The sequence below is a fragment of the Chrysemys picta genome, chromosome 1 (assembly GCF_011386835.1).
Source record: "Chrysemys picta bellii isolate R12L10 chromosome 1, ASM1138683v2, whole genome shotgun sequence".
Lineage (NCBI taxonomy): Eukaryota > Metazoa > Chordata > Testudines > Emydidae > Chrysemys > Chrysemys picta.
This window is the reverse complement of record NC_088791.1, coordinates 29,728,001-29,752,283: the sequence shown is the minus strand read 5'-3', so window position 1 is coordinate 29,752,283 and position 24,283 is coordinate 29,728,001. Positions and strand designations below refer to the sequence as shown.

The 24,283-nt window shown below is 46.1% G+C and overlaps 1 long non-coding RNA gene across 2 annotated transcripts; it reads right to left on the bottom strand.

Annotated features, from left to right (window-relative positions):
• Window positions 1-542: 542 nt before the first annotated feature.
• On the bottom strand, window positions 543-22,652 carry LOC122173584 (uncharacterized). Of its 2 annotated transcripts, XR_010591775.1 has the most exons (4): window positions 22,090-22,652; window positions 12,704-12,774; window positions 2,243-2,343; window positions 543-1,121 (listed from the first exon to the last, which is right to left on the bottom strand). It is a non-coding gene; the product is annotated as an uncharacterized LOC122173584 (long non-coding RNA). The 2 variants fall into 2 exon arrangements; XR_010591774.1 differs by lacking the exon at window positions 22,090-22,652 and having other exon boundaries at window positions 12,704-13,169.
• Window positions 22,653-24,283: the final 1,631 nt, after the last annotated feature.

Below are 24,283 nucleotides of genomic sequence, written 5' to 3'. Positions count from 1 at the left end.
TCCCCCTCCCGCCCTCCGAGCCCCTCGGTCCCAACCCGGAGTACCCTCCTTCACCCCCAATTCCTCATCCCCAGCCCCACCCCAGAGCCCACACCCCCAGCAGGAGCCCTCACGGCCTCCTGCATCCCAACCCTAATTTCGCGAGCATTCATTGCCCGCCATACAATTTCCATACCCAGATGTGGCCCTCAGGTCAAAAAGTTTGCCCTAGGGACTCAAAGCTAGAAAGAGTGATTAGACTCTACCCAGACCCAGTGGGCTTAGAAGCACATGGGACCCAACAACTGGGTCCATTCACAGAGGACTGGTGACCACACAGTCAGGTTGTGACAAGGAAATTGAAGATCACATTGGCTGGAAAATGGGGAAACTTGATTTAAGCAATGCTGTTCACCCTCACCTCATCTCCTTCCTGAATCAGAAGAGGAGAAAGCTGACCCAACATGGAACACATTTTTGTAGTTGTTATAATTCGAATAATTATATTAAATTCAGAGAGGGTTGGATTAAATACAACTAAAATTTTATTTTATTTACTCATGTTTCTCACAGTCCACTTAAAAATGCTTAATGTGCATATATGATATACCAGAGCTGGTCAAAAAAATGCCAAGTATTTTTCACAGTAAATTTTGAAAAAAAATGTGTTTTAAATTTCCCATTAATGTTTTGTTTCTCAGTTTTATACCTATACCAAAATTGAAATATTTTTGGTTTTCAAAAAAATAAGGATAGAAAAAGCTTTGGTTTTAGCACAAAATTTGTGTTGAAAACCAAAAAAATGTATTGAGGAGTTTTTATTTTCAGGTTGTCGTGGTGGTTTTTTTGTTTTGTTTTTTTTTTTTTGTTTTTTTTTTGTCAAAAAATCTGGAAAATCTCCACCAAAATGAAAATTTCCTACACAAATTTTCACTTTGGTCAAAAAAGCAAATTTTTGGTCCAAAAAATGTTTCAATGAAAAAAATGTCAGCAAGCTCTCCCCTATGCATTACTTGATCTGTGCTTCCAAAGCCTGGTTGTCAGTTCAGAGAGGGTGGCATCCTCTCTGCTCATGGAAAGGTAACACCGATCTTCAGGTCATATGCTGTGATAATCGTCTTTCACAACCATAGCTAGAAATTCTGTGATGAAAAGAGAAGAGAGAAAGAACTTTTAGACCCAGAATCTGTCTCATTTTGAGTGCTGAGATAGAAATGCTTTGAAGTAACAAACTCCCACTGTTAGATCATCCATTTTTTATGATGTTCAAAGTTCTCACTAGCAGATAATATTATCATCCAGCTTTGAGTTTTTTCAATGATAATGGTTATAATAAATAAAGTATGTTGTCTTTGGTCACCTTTTAATACTGTAATATTAACAATGTGGAGGCTCCAGCATGGCAGTGGGGAGCACAGGCCACTGGCTGCATGGAGCTGGGAGATCACCCTGCCCTCCCCTCCCAGGACATGGACTCGGTGAAGAGGATGCACCCAACCCTGACACAGCACAAGGGCTGAGTCTGCCCCAGAAACACCATGGGGTGCACCAATGTAAGCAAAAGGGACAGAGTCTCACACACATGTCCGCTCCTGGCCCCCAATCCAGGTGTGGGGCAAGCAGGCTCAGCCCAGCAGGATCCAAGTGTGGACGGGCTTAGTGTGGGGGGATCCAGGTGGGGAGTGAGAGGGTTCTCTGTGGGGCAATCTGGGTGTAGGCAGCTCAGTGGGGGGGGGGCAGGTGCATGGGAAATCTGGATGCACAGAGGCTCAATGGGAGGTTCCAGGTCCGGGGGGAATGGTACTCTGCAGAGGGGTCCAGGTGAAGGTGGTTGGGGCTCAGCAGGGGCAGTCTGGGAGATGGGGCTCAGCAGGGAGTCTGGGTGCAGGGGGGGTTCTGGATGCAGGGGGTGAGACTTGGTGGGGCGGGGGTTCCAGTGCAGGCACTCAGTGGGGGGGTTCAAGGTGCAGGGAGGCCTGGGTCTGGGGCGGTCCGGATGCATGGGGGTTGGGCATAGAGGGGAGCAGCTTCCCGTATAGTGACCCTTCCCTCCGTGGCTGAGGAACGATGGGTGCAGGAAGCGGCAGGGATGTGTGTGTGCAGAGCAGAGGTGGTTTCTGGGGGGGAGGGGTGTCTGACTTAGCCCTGGCTGCTCCTTGCAGGGAAAGAGCAAGTCCCGTCCTCTCCTGCTGAGCCTGTGCAGGGTAGAAACCACTGGCAAGGGCATTCCCAGCCCGCCACCCTCCCCCGCCAGACAATTTACCTCTCTACTAGCTGCTCCATGTGCCTGAAATAACATGCCGACACTGCTAGAGAGGAGTGCATGACTACTCTTGCGGCTTCCCTTTGCTTCTTGGTCCTTTTCTGCAGGAAAGCAAATAAATCCGTGGGGGGTATGAATTTTGCATGCATGCAGTGGTGGTGAATTCTGCATCCCTGCAGTGGAATTTCCCCAGGAGCAATTATGTGGAAAACAAGGTAATTAAGGTGAAGTTTCCTCTCAAAAACTAAGGCCTGGTCTACATTAAAAGTTAGTTTAACCAAGTTGTGCATTTGTCTACATCAAAGTTTGTCTCCTGTTGATTAGGGTTACCATTCGTCCGGATTTACCCGGACATGTCCTCCTTTTGTGTGCTAAAAATAGCGTCCGGGGGGAATTTGTAAAGCACTCACAATGTCCGGGATTTCCCCCTCCCCCGGCTGGGAGGGCGGCTGGGAGGGCTGCAGGAAAGTCCCGGGCTGGACTCCGGAGCAGCTTCCTCCTCCCACCCCCCCCTCCCTGCATTCTGAGCCGGCCGGCAGCTCCTCCTCCTGCAGCCCGCTCCGGCAACCCTGTGCAGGGCCAGGGACCGGGTTTTGTGTTTTGCAGGGGAGCTCAGCCATGTGTCCGGCTGGCACAGAGCCCAACACCCTGTTCTGAGCAGCAGGGTAAGGGGGGGCAGGAGAAGGGACAGGGAGGTTCTGGAGGGGGCAGTCAAGAAACGGGGGGGGGGCTTTTGGAGGGGAGTGGAGAAAGTTTTGGGCAGTCAGGGTACAGGTAGGGGGTAGGGTCCTGGGGGGCAGTTGGGGGGGGTCTTAGGAAGGGGCAGTTAGGGGACAAGGAACAGGGAGTCTTAGGTAGGGGGTGGGGTTCTGGAGGGCAGTTAGGAGCAGGGGTCCCAGGAGGGGGCAGTCAGGGGACAAGGAGCGGGGGGTAGGGGGCTGGGAGTTCTGGGGGGGAGCTGTCAGGGGGCAGGGAGCGGAGGGGTTTAGATGGGTTGGGAGTTCTGGGGGGGCTGTCAGGAGGCAGGAGTGTGGAGAGGGATCGGAGCAGTCAGGGGACAGGGAGCAGAGGGGTTTAGATGGGTTGGGAGTTCTGGGGGGGGCTGTCAGGGGGTGGGGAGTGGTTGGATGGGGCGTGGGAGTCCCAGGGGTCTGTCTGGGGGTGGGGGTGTGGATAAGGGTTGGGGCAGTCAGGGGACAAGAGGCAAGGAGGCTTAGATAGGGAGTGGAGTCCCGGGGGGCAGTTAGGGGCAGGGGTCCCAGGAGGGGGCAGTCAGGGGACAAGGAACGGGGGGAGGGTTGGGGGTTCTGGGGGGGCGGGAAGTGGGCGGGGCTAGGGCGGGGCTCCTCCCGTCCTCTTTTTTGCTTGTTGAAATATGGTAACCCTACTGTTGATGTAAGTGAGCCATTATAGCAACACAATACAGCAGCTCCCTGAGCAATCCAGAGCCATGGTCATCCTAGTAAGGTTGATGCAGTGCAAGTGTAGACACTATATTACATGTGTTGACCCTAACCGTCCTACAGCAGCTGTCCCACAAGGTTCCCTTTGGTGCATTTATTCCATCTCCAAACCTGAATTACAGGCACTTCAGAGCAGTGGCTTTCAACCTTTCCAGACTACTGTACCCCTTTCAGGAGCCTGATTTGTCCTGCATACCCCCAAGTTTCATCTCACTTAAAATGCCCATTTTGCTTCTGTCTTCACTAAAAAGGTTAATGGTGACAAGATACTCAATACAATCAATATTAACAACAAATGGGAAGGAACACAAGCCAAAATAAGGAAATGACAGGTTAAAGACTATTTAGAAAAGCTAGATATATTCAAGTCACCAGGGCCTGATGAAATTCACCCTAGGGTACTTAAGGAACTAAAGGAAGCAATCTCAGAACTGTTAGCAATTATCTCCAATAACTCATGGAGGACTGGTGAGGAACTAGAGAACTGGAGAATGGCAAACATAGTATCTGTCTTTAGAAAGGAGAACAAAGAGAACCCAGTGAATTATAGATCAATCAACCTAACTTTGATACCTGGAAAGATACTGGAACAAAGTAAACAATCAATTAAGCACCTGGAGGATAATAGGGTTACAAGGAATATGCAGCATGGATTTGTCAAGAACAAAACATGCTAAACCAGCCTAATTTTCTTCTTTGACAGGGTTACTGGCCTTGTGGATAGGGAGGAAGCAGTAGATGTGATTTTAATAAGGCTTTTGACACAGTTCCACATGACATTCTCATAAGCAAACAAAGGAAATCCAGCCTAGATGAAATTACTATAAGGTGGGTGCACAACGGGTAGAAAGACAATACTCAAAGAGTAGTTATCAATGTTTCACTTCAAACTGTGAGGGCGTATCTAGTGGGGGCCCACAGGAGTCACTCCTGTGTTTAATACTACACAGGAGTGTAGTACCAAATCAATATTTTCATTAATGAGTTGGAAAATGGAGTGAAGAATATGCATATAAAATCTGAAGAAGACACTAAGCGTGGAGGGGTTGCTAATACTTTAGAGGACAGGATTCAAATTAAAAATGACCTTGACAAATTGGAAAACTGGTCTGAATTCAACGAGATGAAATTCAATATAGATAAGTGCAAAGTACTTCACTTAGGAAAGAAAAATCAAATGCACAACTACAAAATGGGAAATAAATGTCTTGGTGGTAGTACAGCTGAAAAGGATTTGGGGGTTCTAGTGGATCACAAACTGAAAATGATTCAGTAGTGTGATGCAATAAGCTAATATCTTTCTGGGGTGTATTAGCAGGTGTTGTATTTAAGAACAGGAGGTAATTGTCTCATTCGACGCTGCATTGGTGAGGCCTCAGCTGGGCACCACATTTTAAAAGAGATGTGAACAAATTGGAGAGAATCCAGAGGAGAGAACAAAAATAATAAAAGATTTAGAAAACCTGACCTATGAGGAAAAGTTAAAAAAACTGGCCATGTTTAGTCTTGAGAAAAGAAGAGTGGACCTGATATTAGTCTTCAAATATGTTAAGTGCTGTTATAAAGAGGAGGGTGATCAGTTATTCTCCATATCCACTGAAGTAATGGGCTTAATCTGCAGCCAGAGAGATTTAGCTCAGAAATTAGGAAAACCTTTCTAACCCTAAGGATAGTTAAAATCTGGAGTATGCTTCCAAAAGAGGTTGTGGACTCCCCATTACTGGAATTTTTAAAGAACCGGCTAGACAAAAACCTTTCAGGTCGATCTATGTTTACTTGGTCCTGTCTCAGCACAGGGGGATGGACTTGATCCAGCCCTACATTTCTATTATTTTACTATTCTAATGCATTATACAATACCCCTAGGTTTCCTCTGGGCTCTGCCCATGCCTCCTCAGTCTTGGTCTACTATATCAGTGGACTTCATTGTAGAACTGCCATGCTCCCTGGAACACTCAGGAATCCTGGTCGTCATCAACTTCCCAACAAAGATGGCACACTTCATCCCATGCCATACTGTTCCTACTGTGCAGGAGACCAGTTCAGTTCTTCCTGGAAAATGTCTTCTATGACCATGGGTTATCAATGGGCATATATTGGTCTGGGGTCCCCAATTCATCTCCTGATTCTGGCGGGAATGTGTCAGTCTCCTTGGCATCAAGTCTCTCACCTTGTCTGTCTATCACCCTCAGACTAATGGGCAAACACAAAGAGTAAATCAAATTTTGGACCAGTATCTTTACTGTTTTTTGAATTACCACCAGGTCCACTGGCTCCCCATGCTGAATTCAGATATAACAATGCCTCGACCCATGCCTTAACCCAACAAAGTCCATTTTTTTTGCAAACTATGGCTTTCACCCTCTCTTCCATCCAGACTTGTCCATGAGCTCCCCAATACTGGCTGTTGGGGATACAGCCTCCCACCTGCACTGGAAGCTCAAAGAACACCTGCAGTCTGCCAAAGAAGTTTATAAACACCATGCAGAATGAGACCAGCACGCTGCCCTCAATCTGGCCATAGGAGACGAAGTATGACTCTCTGCCCAGAACCTTTGTAACCCCCCTGCCCATCAGAGTTGGCAGCAACAAGGGCCAGGATCAGTATCTAGGGGTTCTGTTTCAATAACACAATGCAAAACCAGCTCGAGCCCCCACCCAGTGACCTGGAACAATTACATACCACCCCCCCTGGGTGCCTCTACGAGGCAATACTTCCCCTCTCACAAGCTCAGAGTCTGAGTGTAGCAAAGTCCTTTTAATAAAGGAGGGAAACAATGCGGCATTATGTTGGGGAACACCACAAGCAGGATTCATAACACAAATCATGAGCAAAAGACCCACCCCCAAGTAAGTTTGGCAGTGTCCTCACAGCTCTCAGCAATCTCAGCTCTTTAGTGACTTCAGCGCTCAGTGATTTTAGCTGGTAGTAGGAGAGCCTCAGTGCTAGTGCACCACTTGCCCAAAGTAGGTCTAATGCTTAGACCCAGGTATCAGAGATTTCAGCTCTGTAGCATATAACAAGACTCCTAATAGAATATAGCACACTAGAGAAAGGATGAGTAAAAGCCGTGTTTCAGGCAAGGCCCACATTACCAGATACAAATACCTGCCCCCGACCTCTCTCAATTCCCTGTGCTTTGGAACCCATGTCCCTTGCCTAGTGAATGCTACTTAGTTGAGGACAAGTCCCTCCATCATAAACTGCCAAGCACAGTTCTACTGTCCTTGATTTACATAACCAGGATAACAACCCTTTATTACTCCTGCCTCAATAACAAAGAAACTGGGAATCCCACAGCAGCCAAAGTGACCATTTGGGCAAGCAGTCCATCATACTAGGCAGGGTGGGTGTGCCCATGCAAATAAGATCAGCCCCAGAAGTCCTTGTCCACAGCTCACCACCAGATGTCAGGGGAGAGCTCATTCTGACTCTGCTTACACCTTAAACTGAGCCACAAATCTGCCAAACTAAACTACCAGTACCTGGGCCCTTTCAAGATTATAGAACACGTGAACCCAGTGGCCTTCAGGTTACAGCTGCCCAAGTCCTTGTAGATCCGTCCCATCTTTCACATCTCACTTTTAAAGCCTACACCAAGACCCCATGCCCAAGCCTCTCCAACATGTCACGCCCACCCATAACAGTCCACAGACCAGAGGAGCACTCAGTCCACCAATTCTGAGACTGTTAGCAAATTAGGGGAAGGCTCCAGTACCTAGTGGACTAGGAAGGCTACTGTCTAGACGAGTAGTCTTGGGAACTGGTAGAGCTCATCCACACCCTGGACCTATTATGAGAGTTCCATTGGAAATACCCTGAGAAGGTCCCTTGGAGGTGCCCTGGGGAGGGGGGCGGGAGCAGTAGTACTGTTAGGAATAAGGGCTTGCAGCAGAGCTAGTCAGTCTCTGGGCAACCTAAGAAGTGCACCTGGCCAGTAGTTGTCTGTCTAACTGGCTATGCCACCTGACTGGTTGGAAGAGTCAGCAAACCAGCTCTTGAGCCCAGTAGCAGCAGCAGTTCAGGGGTTGCTCAAAGAATTTCCCTCTGGCTTTGATAGCCCCTGCTCCTGCCTTATTCCCAAGCCTGCTCCTATCTTGGACCCAGTACTGCTTCTGCCTTCACCCTAGGCTTGCCCCTGCCTTGCCTTACTCCAGGTAACCCAGTTCTGACTCCTGGCTCCAATTCCTGACCTCTGACCATTGGCTCTGGCATCTGACTCTGGTTCTGACCCTAGGCTCTGACTCCTGGTTCTGGCATTTAGCCTATGACTCCAGTTCTGACCCTAAGCTCTGATACTAGGCCTGCCACCACATGGGGCTGCAGCCCAGGGCCCTCAGCCCCACCATCTGGCACTGAAGCCAAAGTCTGAGCAATGTAACTTTGCGGGGGCTCCTGTGGCATGGGGCCACAGGCAATTGCCCCCATTTGTTCTCTCTAACACTGTCCCTGGCTTTTGCATGCAGAAAACCAGTTATTGTGGCACAGGTGGGCCGTGGAGTTTTTAATAGCATGTTGGAGTATCCTCAGAAAGAAAAGGTTGAGAACCCCTGGTGTAAATCATTACTCATACCGCTCCCTGCTGGACAACGAGGAGAACAATAGCTACACATACTCTGACCTGTGAAAACCACAGGTCAGTGTATATGTAGCCACATCCTACATTATTGTAGGTTTTAGATACACGGACATAAATGTTTACTGGTTATTTCCATTTGTACTTGGCATTATAAAACGTGGCTCACCCTGTTACAGTGTCAATAAAAGTTTTCTAACCTTGTGTGTTTGTTTGCACTTTAATGTAGTTGGCTGTTTCTGTGCACTTTTCTACCTCTGGAAAATGAGACCATCTTTTATTAGTTTGCACCAAGCATCACAAAATATATAGTGAGAGAGAGGCACGGACCCACCCATATTTAATCTCAGTAAGTATACACGTGAGACCCTATTTCATATAAGCACAAGACAACACTCCTGTGGCCAACTGTTAAGATGTTATTTTAAGGCCTACATCAGCCACCTAGCTCCACGGTTGGCTCTTCTAATAACCCTTGTGTCTGGCTATTCAAAGACAGCAAACAGTCAGTCCACCTGGCTCCCTGGGTGGGAAATTTTTCTCCTTTACCTCACAGATATTCGCAGTACAGGAGTAGCTATAACCCTGGGAGTATTTTTCTTGATGAGATCCAATCTAATGAGTAAACACCACCAGTGTCCCTTCAATTTACCAAAAGCACATTCAACAATCATTCTACACCTGCTGAGCTAGTAGTTGAATCTTTCCTTGATGATACCAGTGTATGGCTTCCTGAGCCATGGAAGTAAGGGGTAGTACTACTGGCATTTCAATATTGCCAGTGATAATCTGCTAGTTGGGGAAAAATGTCCCTGCTTTTTGAATAGTCCTGTGTTCTGAAAGGTGTGAGCACCGTGCACCTTCCCTGACAAGCCCACATTGATATCGGTGAAGCATCCTTGGTGATCCACTAGCACTTGCACAGCCATGGAAAAGTATCCCTTTCCGTTGATGCACTCAGCAGCAAGATGGACTGGTTCCAGAATAGGGATCTGAGTGTCATCTATTGCCCCAACTCAGCTTGGGAACCCCATTGCTGCCAGCCATCCATGCTGTCCTGTACATAAGAGAGAGTTGGAGTTCTATGTAGCAGGAGACACTTGGATGACAATGGCCCCTACTGTGGATTTTCCACCTCCAAAATGTTTGCCCACTAACCAATAGCAATCCAGCACTGCACAATTCCAGAGCATGATTGCCACTTGCTTCTCTGCTGTTGGAATATCTCTCATTTTGGTATCCCTGAGCTCAGCACAGAGGTTCAGAAATGTGGCCTTTTCCATTGAAAGTTCTGCTCATCATTCTAAACCTGCATTACGATGTGATCCCACCAAACAATGCTTGTTTCTCAGGCTCAGAAGCAGTGATTCACCATGTAGACTGCCCTGTGAAAGCCAGCAGCAACCTGGCATATTTTTTCACTATGCTCATCAGTGTCCAGTTATTGTGCTTGAACATCTCTGCATCTTGCTCATCGCAATCCCAGTTATAGTAGTACTTGTTCAAGCACTGCAAATAGTGGGAATTGTGCATCCTGTATTTGCAACTCTCATAATACTTGTGCTGAACTCTGCAGGGGTCCAGGTGCTTGTCAGAGAGATGGCAGAAACAGAAAAGCACTGCATAGGACTGTGGGAGTTTTTTTAAAAGGTGTGAAAATTATGGGATGTAGAAAGTATTATGGGATGAAGAAAGTGGGCATGGTGGGAACTTGATCTCTAGCTTCCAGAAATCTCTGGATGAATTGCTTGTATCCCACAAAACACTGTGAAAATGTTCCACCAGGCTATGAACTGGACAACAGTATGGGGCACAGTGAGATACCTGTCTGTGCGAACCTCATTTTTACATCGATGCACCACTCCTGGTGAGTATGCGGCATGCCCACACAAGCATCTAAATGTGCATGCGCTCAAGCAATATACAAACTTTGGCACCTGCACCCTGAAGTAATTTGCATTGACCAAACTTTGTAGTGTAGACAGCCAAAGTAGATTATTTCCATTTACTTACCAGGTAGTTATAATGTAATAAATTAGAGTCAAATTTCTCTGTGTTCACAGTTATAAATCCATCGAAGTCAATGGATTTACTCTGGATTTATAACTGTGTAATGTTAACACTGAAATCAGTAGATTTACTCCAGAATTAAACCTATTTAACTGGAGGCAGATTTGAGGCTTCATGGGAACAGTAATGCTTATTGTGCAAGAGCCTATACCTCTAATCAGGCAAGCCACAAAGCACCACCCTGAAGGATTGTAATTGCCCTTAATTCCCATTGACTTCAACAGGAGTTGAGGCCACTCAACACTTGTAGGATCAAGCCTTAAATAAATACCTATAGCCTTATGGCACTCATTAACACATGTACTAATAAGGCTATTTTTGTTTATCGAATATCCAGAATGATCTATAGCTAACACTTAATTAAGGTCAGGGTATCATCAAAGTGTCCTTGTGCATGTAATAAGACTATGAAGGGACAAAGAAATAGAAGGAAGAATCAAGGATTGAAACAAATCCAAATAATGAGATTAGCATTACATAGTGATAGGGTGACCAGACGTCCCGTTTTTAAAGGGACAGTCCCATATCTTAGCCCTCCTGCAGGTGTTCTGACTTTTTCCTAAAAATGGGCAAATTGTCCTATATTTTCTGTTCCCCACCCCCCATCAGTACTGGTGGGTCCTGCTGCTGGCCGGATCCCTGCTCGCCCACCAGCGGTGGAGGGGGGGAAGGAGGGATCCAGTGGCCGATGATAGGGGTGGGTGTGCAAGGCTGGTGGCAGGGCAGAGCTGCAGCATGCAAGGCCGGCTACTCCCCCTGCTGGTTTGTGAGCGCAGCCTCCGCTGTGTGCTGGCTCTTGGCCAGCAGGGCTCTGCCCCCCCATCCCGTTTCTGGATGGTGCTGGCTGCACGCTGCGGCGAGCTGCAGTAGCTGGTGAGTCAGGGCAGGTGCCAGGTGGTGGCCGGTTGTGTGTCACCTCTGCAGCCCTCCCACTGGCCCTTTACATGCTCCCCCTCTTGCTGTCCTCTCCCTGCTTTGCCCCTTCACACACACACCCAGCCCCACTACTCCTCTACATCCCACCTGGGAGGGCGCATCCCGCTCCCAGCGCGGTGCGGAGAACCAGCCCCAGTCGGAGTGCTGAGTTCACCAACAGCCTGGCCGGCAGGCTCCTTCCTTCCCCCACTGCCTCTGACTGGGCCGGCACCCTGGGAAAGCCCAAGACCCGCCAGCTCAGGGTGCTGGCCAGGAGGAGCCGAGCCCTGCATGTGCCAAAGCCCCCGCTGGCACGGGGAAGCCTCTCCGCCCCTCGGCTAAACTCTGGAGTGGCGGGGAGGAAGTGATTTGCAGCCTGTTCGGGCCCCGACCCTGTAGGCTCCATAGCAGCCCCCATTGCCCCACAAAACCCTAATCTGCCCCTGCATGGAGGGTACAGAGAGCCAGGCAGGGAGGTCAGGTCGGTCAGTCACCTCTCCTGTGCGAGAGAGGTGTAGGGGAGTATGTGTGTGTCACCTCTCCCCATATGAACCCTAAAGCCTTAAAGATAATAAGGTAAATAAAAAGAATCCAACTATGCAGTATTTCTTTTTAACAGGGGCTCAGTCAATTTGATGTTAATTTGAATGTTTGTTCTGCATAGTTCTGATTGATTGCAGTTGAACTTGCTTATATACTAGTAATTTTACCAGGTATCCTGTATTCAGCATAGGGAAATATGGTCACCCTACATAGTGAACAAATATGGTACGTTCTGATACTTCAAAAAAGTCTTAGGTAGGACAAGAGGGAAGGGTAGGAAGCACCGGAAGGGAAGTCTATGGGAGAAAGAGGGGTGTGAGCAGGGATGGAAGTGAGAGTGAGGATGCTTGGCACCCAGGAAAAGAGATGCACTTCCAAGTGTAAGGAGGAGAATGAAAAAGTCATGAAAGCGAAAGCAAGAAGAGGAGACAAAGGGGGCAACACAGCAGTCAAAGTGCAGGGACCAGCTGATTAGGGAGGAGATGTGGGCAGGAGCAGAGCTGTGAGGAGCCTTAAAAATAAGGACAGAGAGTTTGAACTTTGTGTGGAACAGAGAGTTGAGGAGAGCAGAGTGATGTGTCTGAGGAGAAGCAGGGGAAGCTTGTTTTAGGTGCTGTATGTTGAATTGGCTGAAGAAAGGGGAGTCAGGGAGCCCAAGCAGGAGGAGGTCACAGTAGCTCAAGCAAGAGAAATCCATAGGGTCTGGATTTAGAAACGTCATAGAGAAAGAAGTGGAAAAAATTGGTGAGAGCCTGTGTGTGAGCAGAGGAGAGAGGGAAGGGAGGAGTCAGAAAGAAATATAAGGTTGTGAGCTAAGCTTATTCCTGTTTTTAAAATACAGACATAATGTAGCCAATGGATGTCACCCCACATGCCATTCCCACACAATGTACCTTTTCGGTTGTTGTTTTTTCTCCAGAACTTCAAGATGATCCCGACATCGATACCAGACATTCTGTTCCTACTGGCAATAAACAGGAAGGGCCACAAAAGTAATGACTATTGCAACTTTTCCAAGCTGGGCTACAGTGATACTTCCTTTGGGTTTACTAGAGAACTAACGTTAATTATTATCTCTCCTCAAGCAGGATCAATAAACATAAAACTCTAAAATGTGAACTTCACCTTTCACTGTGTTACACGCCTACATAAACCCATGCAAAAGCTAATTATAGTTAACATATTAACATGGAGATGGGGTAGCGGCCGCATGGAAAGTTTTCCTCTGATTTTCAGTCACTCTCGATCTTAGTGAGTGAGCAGCATTAGTGAGTCACAAATGTGGTAGTTACTAGGAGGGGTTGTCTAGCCCCTGGGAATTGGTGAGGCTATAGAGAAGGTAAAGCTACCTCAGCTATATCCCTGGGCTGGAAGGATACCAAGATAATACACTGATGGTCTGATTCTCCTCTCACAACAATTTTTGACTGACTTCAGTGGGTGAACTTTTGATTTACACCAGTGTAAGTGAGAGGAGAATCAGAATCCAGCTGGAAGCCACATAGTCCACTACTTTGTAATACAGTATTGAGTGATCACAGAGATACACAATCTCCCTCAGATATACCCATGCAGCTTCTCTTGAAGTCAATGGGAGACATGCATGCATATCTACCAGCAGAGCTGGGCCCATCAGTTCATAAATATGGCAAAGCTGAAGTAGTAGGAGTATTCTATACCTCATAGGTGGGCCCAACCCCTAGCATAAAGAAAGGTCTCAAACCTAGAATTCACGTTTGGATGCAGAATTCCTCCAAAGTGCCAGAATGTTCCGATCCAACTGTTTGGTTTGTCCCCCTCCAACACAATATAATGTTATGGTGCATTGTGTCTTTCATACTACCTGTGTTCCATAACACTGTACAGGAGGATATAAGACAGGACAGCATTAAGCCACCTTCATGCCTCTTCTGATCATGGAAATGAACTGGAGTTCAGCCAAACAGAACAGTGCCGCAGCCCAGCCTGCCCTTTTGTCATGGGAAATACAGGGGTCTTGCACTGGCAGCTGGGATAGGGGCTACGTAGGGGCCAGTATGGCAGCTTTATGTCATCCCAGTTTTCCCTTTCAATAGAGGAGTTCTCAGGTCTGCCACCTTTAGAACAGCTTTGCCCTGCTGGAGTGGGATAAAGCTGCCCTGAAGTGGGGAAGGGTCTGGGCCAGAGAGCCGATGAGGTGGAAAAGTAACAAAGGCTGTTCCAGGTATCAGAACCTGCAGAGCAGAAAGGAAAGGCTAGAGAGAAGGCCATTGTTAGATTAGTGGAGGGAAGGGGCAAGCTTCTAATTTTTGAAAAACATTGCAATGAATTTAAATGTAAGAAATTCACTTTGGGCTCCCCATTTGACTGGTGCTCCCTTCTCTCCTTGTCACTGCTTTAGGGAAATGACAGCAAGTGGACCTAGCACAGCAAGGAGAGGATTTGTTGGAAAGAGGATGGTCCTGGATCCCATGGACCAGCTTCTACAAGAATTAAAAAGAGCCATAAAGACAAATGTGATGCTGAGTGATGGGGCAGTCCTGCTGTGCAAATTCTCCAGCCTACCTCTGAACATGTTAATCCTTTGATGAAAATGGTCAGGATTTTCCAAACACAAGGCATCAACATCTATGAAAACTCATGGTGATCGGGGGAGGTCCCGGATGACTGGAAAAAGGCTAATGTAGTGCCCATCTTTAAAAAAGGGAAGAAGGAGGATCCAGGAAACGACAGTCCCTGGAAAAATCATGGAGCAGGTCCTCAAGGGATCAATTTTGAAGCACTTAGAGGAGAGGAAAGTGATCAGGAACCGTCAGCATGGATTCACTAAGGGCAAGTCATGCCTGACTAACCTAATTGCCTTCTGTGATGAGATAACTGGCTCTGTGGATGAGGGGAAAGCAGTGGACATGTTATTCCTTGACTTTAGCAAAGCTTTTGATACGGTCTCCCACAGTATTCTTGCCAGCAAGTTAAAGAAGTATGGGCTGGATGAATGGACTATAAGGTGGATAGAAAGCTGGCTAGATCATCGGGCTCCATGTCTAGTTGGCAGCCGGTATCAAGCAGAATGCCCCAAGGGTCGGTCCTGGTGCCAGTTTTGTTCAATATCTTCATTAATGATCTGGAGGATGGCGCAGATTGGACCCTCAGCAAGTTTGCAGATGACACTAAACTGGGAGGAGTGGTGGATACGCTGGAGAGTAGGGATAGGATACAGACGGACCTAGACAAATTAGAGGATTGGGCCAAAAGAAATCTGATGAGGTTCAACAAGGACAAGTGCAGAGTCCTGCACTTAGGACGGAAGAATCCCATGCACTGCTACAGACTAGGGATCGAGTGGCTAGGCAGCAGTTCTGCAGAAAAGGACCTAGGGGTTACAGTGAACAAGAAGCTGGATATGAGTCAACAGTGTGCCCTTGTTGCCAAGAAGGCTAATGGCATTTTGGGCTGTATAAGTAGGAGCATTGCCAGCAGATCAAGGGACATGATCATTCCCCTCTATTCGACATTGGTGAGACCTCATCTGGAGTACTGTGTCCAGTTTTTGGCCCCACACTACAAGAAGGATGTGGAAAAATTGGAAAGAGTCCAGTGGAGGGCAACAAAAATGATTAGGGTGCTAGAGCACATGACTTATGAGGAGAGGCTCAGGGAACTGGGATTATTTAGTCTGCGGAAGAGAAGAATGAGAGGGGATTTGATAGCTGCTTTCAACTACCTGAAAGGGGGTTCCAAAGAGGATGGATCTAGACTGTTCTCAGTGGTACCAGATGACAGAACAAGGACTAATGGTCTCAAGTTGCAGTGGGGGAGGTTTAGGTTGGATATTAGGAAAAACTTTTTTACTAGGAGGGTGGTAAAGCACTGGAATGGGTTACCTAGGGAGGTGGTGGAACCCCCTTCCTTAGAGGTTTTTAAAGTCAGGCTTGACAAAGCCCTGGCTGGGATGATTTAGTTGGGGATTGGTCCTGCTTTGAGCAGGGGGTTGGACTAGATGACCTCCTGAGGTCCCTTCCAGCCCTGATATTCTATGATTCTATGAACATAAAATGCATAGTTGATGCCTGCAAAGGCTCTGGATCTGCTCGCTCCAAAATGCTAAGGAAACCCAAACTTTTTATTTTCCAGTTGCAGTCCTTTTGAGAAACCCATTACTTTGCACTATAAGTCTAAGAGCCAAGTTCTGCCATCTTTACTCAGAGTGAATATTATACACATAGAATATCAGGGTTGAAAGGGACCTCAGGAGGTCATTTAGTCCAACCCCCTGCTCAAAGCAGGACCAATCCCCAACTATTTTTTTTTTTTTTGCTCCAGATCCCTAAATGGCTCCCTCAAGGATTGAACTCACAACCCTGCATTTAGCAGGCCAATGCTCAAACCACTGAGCTATCCCTCCCTGAATCTTACTCTGCAAGTAATTCCATGGGTTCAGGGACAATTTACAGAATAAAATACTATTCAGTGTGAGTAAGGGAGGCAGAATCAGGCCCTAAACGAGTGAATAGAATCAATGTATCTGTAAGTAAATTAGGAAACTGCACCTGTGGTATAATGGAACATTCCGTTTATACAATAATCTGATGATATTTTTAGCTGATTTTTTGGCACTAGTCATTTATGTTATTGCACTTTGCCCATATTCAGACCTCATTCAGCAAGGAACTTAAACATGGACTTAAGTCCATCCCTATTCAGCAAAGCATGTAAGCACATACCTCAGTCCCATTGACTACACTGAATATGAATAATAATAATTGCTGCAGGTTTCACTTCAGTCCTTTAGGATCAGTTTCCAGTGCAGCCAAATCAGCTGAGCAAAGCTGACTGCCCCCTTGCAGGGCTTATAACTCTAGAAATAAAGGGAGATTTTATCAAATGCACAACTTCCTTTTTTACCACTTTGCCTTATATGGATATTTTTGAGGATCACCAGGTGTGTTATCTGCTCATTTGACTCCCTTGTTTCATAATGGCAGCCATCAGAGATGTCCAAGAGGGGAATATAGCTGGACCGCTTGGTAATAGTGACCATAATATAATTAAATTTAACATCCCCATGGCAGGAAAAACACCACAGTAGCTCAACACTGTAGCATTTAATTTCAGAAAGGGGAACTACACAAAAATGAGGAGGTTAGTTAAACAGAAATTAAAAGGTACAGCACCAAAAGTAAAATCCTTGCAAGCTGCATGGAAATGTTTTAAAGACACCATAATAGAGGCTCAATTTAAATGTATGCCCCAAATTAAAAAACATAGTAAGAGAACCAAAGAAGTGCCACCGTGGCTAAACAACAAAGTAAGAGAAGCAGTGAGATGCAAAAAGGAATCCTTTAAAAAGTGGAAGTTAAATCCACTTTTAGTGAGGAAAACAGAAAGGAGCATAAACTCTGGCAAATGAAGTGCAAAAATATAATTAGAAAAGCTAAAAAAGAATTTGAAGAATAGTTAGCCAAAGACTCAAAAAGTAATACCCCAAAAAAATGTATGTATATCAGAAGCAGGAAGTCTGCTAAACAACCAGTGGGGCCACTGGACGGTCAAGATGCTAAAGGAGCACTCAAGGAAGATAAGGCCATTGTGGAGAAACTAAATGAATTCTTTGCATTGGTCTTCAAGGTTGAGGATGTGAGGGAGATTCCCAAACCCAAGCCATTCTTTTTAGGTGACAAATCTGAGAAACAGTCCCAGATTGAGGTGTCATTAGAGGAGGTTTTGGAACAAATTGATAAATTAAACAGTAATAAGTCACCAGGACCAGATGGTATTCACCCAAGAGTTCTGAGGAACTCAAATGTGAAATTGCAAAACTACTAACTGTAGTTTGTAACCTATCATTTAAATCAGCTTTTGTACCAAATGACTGGAGGATAGCTAATGTGACGCCAATTTTTAAAAAGGGCTCCAAAAGTGAACCCCGACAATTACAGGCCAGTAAGCCTGACTTCAGTACTGGGCAAACTGGTTGAAACTATAGTAAAGAACAAAATTGTCAGACAGATAGATGAACAGAATTTGTTGGGGAAGAGTCAAAATGGTTTTTGTAAAGGGAAATCATGCCTCACCAATCTACTAGAATTCTTTGAGGGGGTCATCAAGCTTGTGGACAAGGGGAATCCAGTGGATATAGTGTATTTAGATTTTCAGAAAGCCTTTGACAAGGTCCCTCACCAAAGGCAAAATAAGCTGTCACAGTTTAAGAGGGAAGGTCCTCTCATGGATTGGTAATTGTTTAAAAGATAGGAAACAAAGGGTAGGAATAAATGGTCAGTTTTCAGAATGGAGAGAGGTATATAGTGGTGTCCCCAAGGGGTCTGTACTGGGCACAGTCCTATTCAACATAGTCATAAAGGATCTGGAAAAAGGGGTAAACATGAGGTGGGAAAATTTGCAGATGATACAAAACTACTCAAGAGAGTTAAGTCCCAGGCAGACAGTGATGAGCTACAAAAGGATCTCTCAAAACTGGGTGACTAGGCAACAAAATGGCAGATGAAATTCAATGTTGATAAATGTAAGGTAATGCACATTGGAAAACATAATCCCAACTATACACATAAAATGATGGGGTCTAAATTAGCTGTTACCACTCAAGAAGGAGATCTTGGAGTCATTGTGGATAGTTCTCTGAAAGCATCCACTCAATGTGAAGCGGCAGTCAAAAAAGCAAACAGGATGTTGGGAATCATTAAGAAATGGATAAAAAATAAGACAGAAAAGATCATATTGCTTTTATATAAAATCATGGTATGCCCACATCTTGAATACTGCATTCAGATGTGGTCACCCCATTTCAAAAAAGATATACTGGAATTGGAAAATGTTCAGAAAAAGGCAACAAAATGATTAAGGGCATGGAACAGCTGCCATATGAGGAGAGATTAATAAGACTGAGACTTTCCAGCTTGGAAAAGAGATGACTATGGGGGGATATGATTGACATCTATAAAATCATGACTGGTGTGGAGAAAGTAAATAAGGAAGTGTTATTTACTCCTTCTCATAACACAAGAACTGGGATGAAATTAATAGGCAGCAGGTTTAAAACAAACAAAAGGAAGTATTTTTTTCACACAATGCACAGTCAACCTGTGGAACTCCTTGCCAGAGGATGTTGTGAAAGCCAACATTATAACAGGGTTCAAAAAAGAACTAGATTAATTCATGGAGGATAGGTCCATCAATGGCTATTAGCCAGGATGGGCAGGGATGGTGTTCCTAGCCTCTGTTTGCCAGAAGCAGGGAATGGGCAACAAGGAATGGATCACTTGACGATTACCTGTTCTGTTCATTCCCTCTGGGGCACCTGGCATTGGGCACTGTCAGAAGACAGGATACTGGGCTAGATGGACCTTTGGTCTGACCCAGTATGGCTGTTCTTATGTTCTTATGATTTAGCTCTGGGTGCACTTTGCCATATATTTGTAAATGACCATGCTGTAACTCTGCACCCATTTTCTATTATCAGAGCATGTTTATCCCTATACAATTTTAAAATATTTTTTCTCACTCCTACTGAGGGGATAGGAGGGAGCTCTGCACCTCCGGCAGAGGCGCAGCCCCTAGCAGGATTGCAGCCATGCACTGGGTGCTCTGCTACAACCAGAAATCTCATTCACTTTGCTGTCCTGAAAGAGAAGTTATGAAGGCTTATTTCAAAGCTCATGATAAGCACTTTTGCTTTGAACCTAATTTCTGCTGCTGAGCTGGGAATTCACAATACGCAAGGGAAATTGACAAGTGTGCTTGGATTCATGTGTTAATACACATTGGAACTAATATTACAGCACAGATATGTAAAGTTCTCTTGACTTTAGCTTTGATTACCAGGATTTCATTCATCTTTCCACAAGTCTCCTTACTACTAGAGACTCCTTTCTACCTGCTACCTAATTAACACTCCGTTAAACTATATGCCCACAGTGGCTTTAACCTCAGACCACAGCACTGCAGCCATTAAATCTCTACAGTTCATACGACTGAACAAAGTACCATTGATATTTTCAGAGTATCAGCTTGGGAGGTTATCACCTCAAAAAGTAAACATAGGAATAGCCATACAGGATCAGACCTGGCGTCCATCTACTCCAGCAGCCAATCTCCAATAGTAGCCAGATGCTTTGGAGGAAGGTGCATAGTGGGCAGATGTGGGATATTCTGCCTCTTTGGAGATCTTATCCTAACCCCTAATAGTAAGAGATAGGCTTAAGCCCTGAAGCATGAGGTTTTGTATCCCTTTCAAAACTCTTTCTGTAGCATTAATTATTATTACACACCAAAACACTTCATCAAAAGAACACCACTAAGGTTACAAAGTCAAGCACTTAAATGCTAGGAAATACCTGTTGAACTTTAATTCAACCTCTTATGAATATAGCATTGTGATATGGTCTTGAATTATTTGACCACATATGATATTTTCCATAGGACCATTGCCTCGTTCAATGAACAGGACGGAAGTGTAATTAAAGGCTGTGTCATAATGCACACACACAAGGGAGGCCATTTTAAAAGTAACCTGAATTTCTGGCATTTCCTAATTTTTGAGGGCTTGATTTTGCAACCTTTGCATCAGCTGGAACCTTTAGATCTACCTCATAGACCTCTGAGCTAACAGAGTAACTGATAGCAGTAGCCGGTTGTCATCCTCTCTGTGGACCAGCATGAGAGGGGTGGGACACTTTGCTGGTGGGTTTCACAGATTTGTGCTGACAGCAGAGGAATGGGGAGACTCAAGAATCTCGGGTTCCGTTCCAGGCTCTGGAGGGGAGTGTGCTCTACCATACATAGACTCTTCTGTCTGTTCCCTTACCAAACTTGATCCCTTCTGCCACATCTGCTCCAATTTATCCCTGTCCTAGTCCTATCTCTTCACCACCCCTGGCTCCTCATCCCAATCCCATTCACCTAGCCAGTCCCAGTCTCCACTCCTCAGGCTTTTCATCCCACTCCTAATCTCCTCACCCAGCCAGTCCTCGTCTCCCGTTCCTGACTCCTAATCTGTCTCCTCACCCTATCAGCCTCCACTGATTACCCACTTCCTCCAATTCTGGTCTTCCTACTGACTCCCAGTCTCAGTCTTCCTCCCTAGGCTCCTCATCTAATCTCAGTCTCCACCCATCACCTCCTCCCAGGCTCCTTGTCCCAATCTCCACCCTCACTGGTTCCTTGTCCCAGTCCCCTTGCCAAGTCAGTCCCTCCACCCCGGCTCCCAGCCATAATTGCTCTCTCCCCCTTCCCTCTCCCCCATGCTCCTTGTCCCAATCTATTTCTTCTTCCCCTTCCTTCTCTTGGCTCTTGCCCCCCTCCCCGCCCCCCGCCCTGCATTTGAGCCAGATGGCGGCATTGTCCACAGTGATTGAGAAAGGAGGTAAGGGGAGATCTTGGGGAGAAGATTAAGAGCTCGTTTTAGCCATGTTGAGCTTGACCTGATGGCTAGACATCCACAAGGGGATATCAGAGACATAGGCGCTGACTTCTCCTCTGCCTGGTGGCTGCTCGACCCCTTACACCTCTGGCTCCACCCCTGCCCTGCCTCTTCCCGCCACTGCACCGCCCTCACCCCACCCCCATTCCACCCCTTCCCCAAAGTCCCCGCCCCTGCCCCACCTCTTCTCCACCTCCTCCCCTGAGCACACCTTACTAGTTCTTGACCTCAGCAACAGACAGTGGCAATGAGTCCCACAGTTTCATTATGCATTGGGAGAAAAAGTATTTCCTTGTATCAGCCTTGAATATGCCACCTTTCAATTTCGTTGAATGTCCCCTAGCTGTTGTATTATGAGATGGGCAGAATCCACACTCAGGGTATCTTCAACAAACACATATCATTAATTTATCTGCATTCATTATATATGTTCTATACCCGTTACAGCGAGCAGACATATTGATCAGACATTAGCATTTCTTGCTTTGCCCACTACAACCATTACAGATAACTCTGCCAGGGGGTCAGGGTAAGTGCATGTCTAGAACCCTTGCTGGTGGCCCAATTTTACAACAAGAGAGAATAGACGCAAAAAGACACCTCTGGGGAAAAGTGGAGGGACATCCTCTTGGATGTCAGCACACAAAATCAATCATCAGGTCATTCTGCCGATGCAGAATGTCCTGACCAAAGCTATAAGTCCCTGCTGACCTGTCTAACTAGTCAGTCATTGAGCCAATTAGTGCAGACTACCAGAGAACATACTGACAGTTCTGCAAGCCATCATCACCCAGTTGCAAGTGAGATGAAAACAGTGTCAGACACAGACCTCAGCTATGGTTGTGACACAAGAGAAATAGTTACCTTTTCCCCCAAAATCTCCATTCTGTCTTTCACGATCATCTCACATTCCTTTAAAAAGCAGATCTTGAAGTAGGGAGGAGTTTTCTAGAGTGGTGTTTCTTAACCCCTGGAGTATGAGACCCAGAAGTCCATGAGCGGCTGCCAGTGGCAATCCTCAATGATATACTAGGAGAAAAAAAAATACTGGGCCTACTCTGGCAATCCTTACTCAAGCAAAACTTGCACTGACTTCTGGGTAAGCAAGATTGGGCCCCAGGTCCAGAGCATTGCCAGAAAGAAAATAAATCATTAAACATTCATATCTGGTTTTCACAAAGCTCTTGTACGTCAAGGATATTTTATTTATGGAACAATGGAAAACATTGATTACTAATGGCCAAACTCTGCCTCCAGCAGGAATTGTACTTGACTGTCTTGGCACAACAAGAGAAAAGGTCCTTTCAGGAAAAGTTTCAAAACTTTTGTTTAGTAATAAGACTTAATCAGGGACAGACTTCCGATGTAACACTGACTACATCATTTTATCAAACTGTGGCTCAGTTTCAGTACTTAGGGGTAATTATGTTTACCTACTACAGAGGAATGTTGTAAGACTACATTAATTAATGATTGGAAAGTCCTTTGAGATCCTTGGATGGAAGGTGCTATAGAAGTACAAAGTGTTATTGTGTCATTAATATATTATCACAGAGCTACCTCGGGTAATGTTTAACTATGGAATGAAGCTATAGCAGAACAGCATACTGCAAATATAACTAAAGGAACATTGATCCTCTAATCAAACTACTATCACTTAATAAGCTACGGTGGGTCTATAAACTATAATTAGAAAAGACAATATAAGTAGAGATATTTACAGAAAGGTATATCACATTGATAAATTGGACATTAGACTGAGGCCTGGTCTACACTAAAAAATGAGGATGGCATAACTACATCACTTAGGGGTGTAAAAAATCCACACCTCTGAGCAGGGTAGTTAAGCCAACCAGTCCCCGTCTAGACAGCGCTGAGCTGACGGAAGAATTCCTGCGCTGACCTAGTTACCATCTCTCAGGGAGGTGAACTGCCTACGCTGATGGGAGAACTCCTTCCGTTAGCATAGGCAGTGTCTTCACTGAAGCGCTACAGTGGCACAGCTGTGCCTCCGTAGCATTTTATGTGTCAATGAGCCCTTAAGGTTGATTGTACACATGCCCAAGCACATTATTGTGCCATAACCCCTCTATTGTCTACGTCTAACCCCCAGAATCACGTGTCTGAAAGCGAGTACAGGGTGATTAAACTAGCACACCTAGGATGTGTGAGTAGGTTCCTGTCTCAGGCATGGCCCCCTACCCATGGCGATGTGCAGTGTGGATGGGAGTAAGAGCAAGGGCTCAAGTTTCAATAGTCCTCCATCCTCATTCCCAAAGTGCAATGAACCCTTTTCTGCCTGAGCCTTACCCAGTCTATAAAGGTGCCGGTTCCCCCATTCTCATTACTAGTAGCAAGCAGCACTAAGCACTTCAGAACAGTTTTCTGCTGCACTCTTTTGATCAATACAGGTGAACACGGCTCCTGCTCCGAGAGCAGCCACCTGGCACGCTGACCACACCCGGGTGCTGATCAGTGTGTTGTTGGAGTACACTGTCCTCCACAGCTGTGCCTGAAGCAGCAGGAATATTCGCCTGTACCAGGAAGGCTGGAGCTGGTGGGTATTGAGCGGACTCCACCCCAGTGCCGGGAATCCATCAAGCACCTGAGGCCCCTGTACAGGAAGGCAAAACACTCAGACAGTCATTCTGGGAGGACTCATTATACATGCCCCTTCTGTGACAAGCTGGTCTGGGTGCTGTCCAGGGCTCCCAGTACAGAGCCTGAAGTGACTCACAACCCCCTCCTCACAACCCCACTGGCCTTATTGTCCAATGGGATGCTTATGAGGGCCAGAGCAAGGAAGCAGCAGGGGCCAGGAAGGATGCCCCAGAAGACTCAGAGGGTGAAGAGTATGTAACTCTGCACCTTTGCCCGGAGGAATAGGTTGAGGATGCCTCCTTGAGGAGGACCACAACAGGAATCAGAATCCAAGGCTGGTAAGTTACAATGGACTCCTACTGTCCTCACCAATATCCCCTCTTGCTTTGTTGTTACATTCCCGGTTTTAAACCCTGTCCCCACTTGCTCCACCCCGAAATGGTCCCTGGGCAAAACA